We start from the raw sequence: 5,297 nt of genomic DNA, 5'->3' as shown, positions 1-5,297 counted from the left end.
CAGCAACAGATTGCTCAGAGCACTCAGGTTTCCCTTTCAGGCAGCATCAGGGACCCCTGCCCAGAAGAGCCAAATGCAGAGAGATTTCTCCATAGGCTGCACTCCAGTGGTATCAATATCCAAAACACAGCTAGACTCCATGCGGTGACCTGAGAGTTAGCCGAGCTCTCACCACGCAGAGTACAGCTGAAAACTGACGAGGGTTTGAAGAAGCAGCACAACCTGTCAGTGTTCTCCTCAATGCCCATTTGCCTCCAGACAGAAACAAATCACTACAAGCTACTGTCAGTAACTGCAGAAGTTTGGTCTCAGGTGCTGGAGTAGCACATGACAGAGCAAAGCAACAAGACACAGATGTGCAGCACAGCATCAAAACTGGGTGTTTTGGAAAGAGCTTTCAAACGGTTGCTAGTGGGGCAAAACTTTGTTCAGGACTGCCAGACAGACCTTTGAAAAGGTAAACAGCTCCAGGCAATCAGCCCAGATGCCAATATCTCATGTTTTTTTACCCCAGCATCCTCTTCCATCACCCCAGTGGGTTTTAACAAACAGCCAGAACATGCTCTTGGAGAAACCACTGCCTACACCTCTGACTAGACATTTTGTATCTGCGTGCATCTAGGCCAGAGAGAACTTAAAAAATCCAGTGGCTCTCTATTCAAGAGTCCTTGCATCACAGACAAACTTCTGCCCATCCTTATAGCAACTTACTACTCTGCTCTACAATGTGATCTTCCTTAAACACTCCACTGGAGTCTGCCAGGAGTGTCACTTGATACAAAATCTCCAAGTGCCAGACAGCTCCTTCATCTCTCCATGAAAAATAAATCTTCAAGATAAATCCATGCTCACCAATGTCACCTCTTATATATAGACAATCAAAGAAGCTAAAGTCCAAGTAGAAGTGTGAAGACAAGTCAAATTACATTTAACCTCTGGTTTAGTGCTTTCAGCTATCAGAAATAGTTTGTTACAAGTTTTAACTTTACTCCCCGATCCATGTTCTTAAGTGTTTCTGTACTGCACTTAACTTTCCGCCTCTCAAATATGGCAATTCTTATCCCCAGGAATAGAACTTGAGGTTATTTCTCCTCATCACTGAAATGAACCCAGCCCTAAGGCAGGAGCTCACAGGCTCTGTGCTCATGCTGACAAACGTGCATCACAGCCTGGGAACACACCGAACAGATGGGAAGCTCATGCTGTAGGATGTAAGGCAGGCTGAATCCAGCCAAATTCAACGGGCACCCAGAAAGCTCCTGAGGCAAAGGACCATATCTCTACACACTCCAGCTCCATAAAGACACAAAGAGAAGATCAGCCACTGAGTCACTAGTGTGATTTCTGGCTGCACACTGGGTAAGTCCTGCTACAGCTCACCCTCCTCACCCTGGGCAGCACCAACGAGAGACTGGCATGCTATTCAGTGGGTGATTGCAATATGTAATTTTGTCATCCCAACCATGTCCCTTGTTTCTAGTAACCAGGTGGTTGCAAGCAGGAATTGCTGCAACAGGTGGTCTCAGGTTCTGACCTCCCTAGGAGAGATGCTACCTGGATGATACCCAAATCAAACGAGACCATCAGGGTGGCTGAAAACATTCACTGTGCTGCAGAATGCCTTCCAAATGACTTGCTCTAAATTGCTTTCCTCTAATCAGGGGAATGACAGGGCTGGAAAAGATGCAGGAGGTAGCTAAAGCAAGATGAAAGGAGCCTGCTTCTCTGTTTCATGGTCTACTGGGACAAGAGTCAACAGAGGGAGTGGAGATACCAGAAGAAAGAAGCCCCTAAGCAAATGAGCATCTGATTGAGCAGAGAAATTAATACTGCACCCAGCAGTGGGAGGATTCTAGGGGCAGGCAGCACCCAGGATGGCTCCATGGAACACAGCATGGCTTAAACTACCTCCGTTTGCTGGCCACCAGCTCCACATCCAGGGGGAAAACCAAGGGCTCTAATTATTGGCTACTGATGGCAGGCTGTGGTCAAACTATCTGAAACCTGCTCATCAGTAACCTCCAATTTGGTACCTACAGGAGAAGCAGGCAAACATGCCACAGGAAAGCAGATACCTGCTAATGAGACAGCCATCAGCTGCTTGTTATCTCTCTTTGATTACCTCCTTAACTCAGTCAAGAGATAGCACATTTTATTTCTGTCCTCCCTGCTGAATCAGCACCTTCAGTTCCCAGAGGCTTTCCTGCTGCTGGCACTGCATGCACCGGGAGCCAACTCCACCCAAGGCCAAAATGCTCAAAGTCTGCTCAGCACTTTCCCACACCCCTTTGTCCCCTATCAGCCTTGTCAGCTCCTCCGTGTGCTTTTGAACACACCTCCCCACAAGTTGGTGGCAGATCTTGTGACCATAAGGTAACAATGCACTTCCTACACAATTGCTTCATCTTGAAACACTCTCACCCTGTATCTGTCAAGCCAGAAGGGGAGGAAACTTTGACTTGTCTTTCCCCAAAGGATGTTAGCACAACATTTGTGAAAATCATTCGAAGCCTCAGAAAACTGGCTGTGAAGACAAAAAGGGAAATTCAGTTCAGTCCGCACTATCACTCAGAAGAATGAAGCATACAAGATACTTCACAAAGAAAGTTTAAACCACCTCTTGGCTATGAAACTGGCAAGATAACAAATAGTTTTAGCTTTAACAGAGATTTACAGCAAAACTTTTAAGTCTCACACACTGGCAGTTCACCATTTGGTAGTTTTCAGTTTGTAAAGTGGATTCATAACCAGCAGCAGTCCTAGCTTGGAACACTCTGGCTGGCTTTGCAAGTTGGATGTCAAGGACCCAGTCCTGAGACCCAGGTCTTGAGGGAAATGTTCTCAGAAACAAGGACTCAGGGGTCTAGCCTAAGCTCCACAACAGGAGAAATGGAGAGTAAGTTCTGACATAATCTAATTTTCCAGGACAGTACCTATTTTGGCTTACCTCGCACACAAGTGCATAATGCTGACGTCAAGCGGGGAAAAGCAGATCCTGTCCTTGCTGACACCTATGCACGTGCTGGAGGTTATAAAATTATTTTCTTGATTTATGTTTTACTTAAATCATGTCCCATCTTGGAGAGGCTGGGAGGAGGTTAAAGCCATAAGAGCAGAGGATCAGTGATTGAACCTCAGTTCTGACCTTGAAGTCAGAAATAACCTCTCAGGAAGTTTCTGTGGCAAAGCAACACCAATGTCTACTCAGACTCCTTTGTGGCTGTGGCCCCTACTCCCTCAGCCTTGTTTCCTCTTGGAAATAAGGGCAAACATCTTGGGTTTTTTTCTGGCTAGGAGCATGTGGTGTTTAGACAGAGGCTTTCTACTGATACACAAGAGCATATTCACAGTGGATCATACTGGGTTCCAGAAAATGGGGTATCTCCAACACATGCACACACAGGCAAGGCTTCCAGGTGCTCTAAAACTCATACAAACTAACTGAATTTCTCCTGTTCTCAGGCATAAAAATGTCAGGTGATCATTCACTAATTCCAATAAGTTCCACTTGGAAAAAAATCAGCATTTCTTGCCGGCCTGTCCCCCAGCAAAGTGATTCCCAGGCTGCCATTTACCAGCATTGCCTTCAGCAGGACACAACTCACCTGAGCACCTCTCCTCCAGCCCAGCTCCAGTCCCCTCAAAAGGAACAGTTCCACACAAAGGAGGGCTTTGATCAAGCCTGTCCCCACTACCAACAGCCCCACAACAAACTCCCCTAACTCACCCCCTTGTATTGCCCTATCACATAATCTCCAAGTTCATCATGCTAGAAAGCCAAATCTGGCAAGTTTTGCACCATGCTCACTACTTCTTACCAGGATGAGCATAAAGGCTGACCAGGTTTCTGCAGCAGAGAGGAAGGCTTCCAAGCTTCACATTCATCCATGCAGCAACATCAGTGCTTACTCAGCTTTACCAAGGCAAATGCATCAGATCCTCCACTACCAGTTAACTTGACTTAGGGCAACTCTTTGGCCTAAATAAGAACCAAACACCAGAACTTACATAGCTGTGAACACGATCCTGATCCCAGGCAGCATGTGGTGGCTGAGACTGAACCAGAGTGGATACAGTGAGTCTCATCACCATGGCAGCCCCTTCCTCCTGCTGAAGATGGTCACATCAGGCCATTTAGCATGGGAACATGAAACAGTAGTAACAGAGAAGACCAGTTTCAAATTGAATCCTCTGTTCCACTCACCCTTAGGGGACCGTTGTCCCACATAGACAGATAGCATGCCCCCCTTGCTCAATAATCTTGTGGAGGATCAGCACTATCATGCAGCACTGACAACCACAAACACAGGCTGTAAGGACAAACTTCTCAGCCAGCCCTCAGAGCAAGAGGGCTGCTCTTCTTCTCTGGCAAGAAACAAAGGGTTTTTCTAAATCCCTCCCTGCTATCAAATGACCTCCACCTTGTGGAGAACAACTGGAAGAGGTTGAGCCCAAAAGCAAGGAAAGGTGAGAGGAAGGTGGGGAATGAGGGAGACTGTATCTTCTAAGGGACCTCCTGGAGCACAAAGGCTTCCAAGCAGCAAACAGTGACTTCTGTGTCCAGCCACTCTCTTTAGCCCCAGGAGTGGTCACAGACCAAGAGGTTTTGCTGCCCAGACAACACTTGATGCCAAGGGCATCTCAGGAAAAGGACCAATATTAATAATAGAAGATAAAATTAAAAATCAATTCCAGTAGAAAAATAATTTAATAAAGGGATAAGTTTCAAGAAAATATCTGTATAGCAATATTTTAAGTAAAATGTCCACAAAAATATACATGTCTAATGTGATCATACATAATATTTCCAACAGGTCCCATTTTAAACTTGGTTCAGTCCATCTAAGTTTTTATCTAGGAAAAACCTTTGCTGCTACCAGACTTCTGGGGATATATCAGTTTGCACAACAAAATCATATGAGAAATGTTCTCTCTCTCTCTCTCTCTCTCATTTTGGGGTCATACAAGTAGACTTTAGAGATGTTAACAGTCCAGAAGAGATCAGGTTATAGTGTATCATTAAAAATAAGTAAATACAAACAAAGAAAGCAAAAGTCAGCCACCTAAGGGACACTGTTGAGCAGAACATCAGCCTTACAATACATACCACACTTAAAACTGACAACTGGAGAAGGAGGGGGATGAAGAAAATTGGGCAAAAGAGGGGAAAGTCCCAGGAGGAAGATTCTTAGGAATCATGAAACTGCTAAAGGAGTAAGCTATAGAGAGGCCAGGGAAAAGCACACAGACAAACATATTTCTAAAAACTGGACAATTTTATGATACAGGAGATAAGG

This window comes from Apus apus, chromosome 3 (assembly GCF_020740795.1).
Source record: "Apus apus isolate bApuApu2 chromosome 3, bApuApu2.pri.cur, whole genome shotgun sequence".
NCBI lineage: Eukaryota > Metazoa > Chordata > Aves > Apodiformes > Apodidae > Apus > Apus apus.
The sequence above is the reverse complement of the archived record's forward strand: the minus strand, read 5'-3'. Positions refer to the sequence as shown.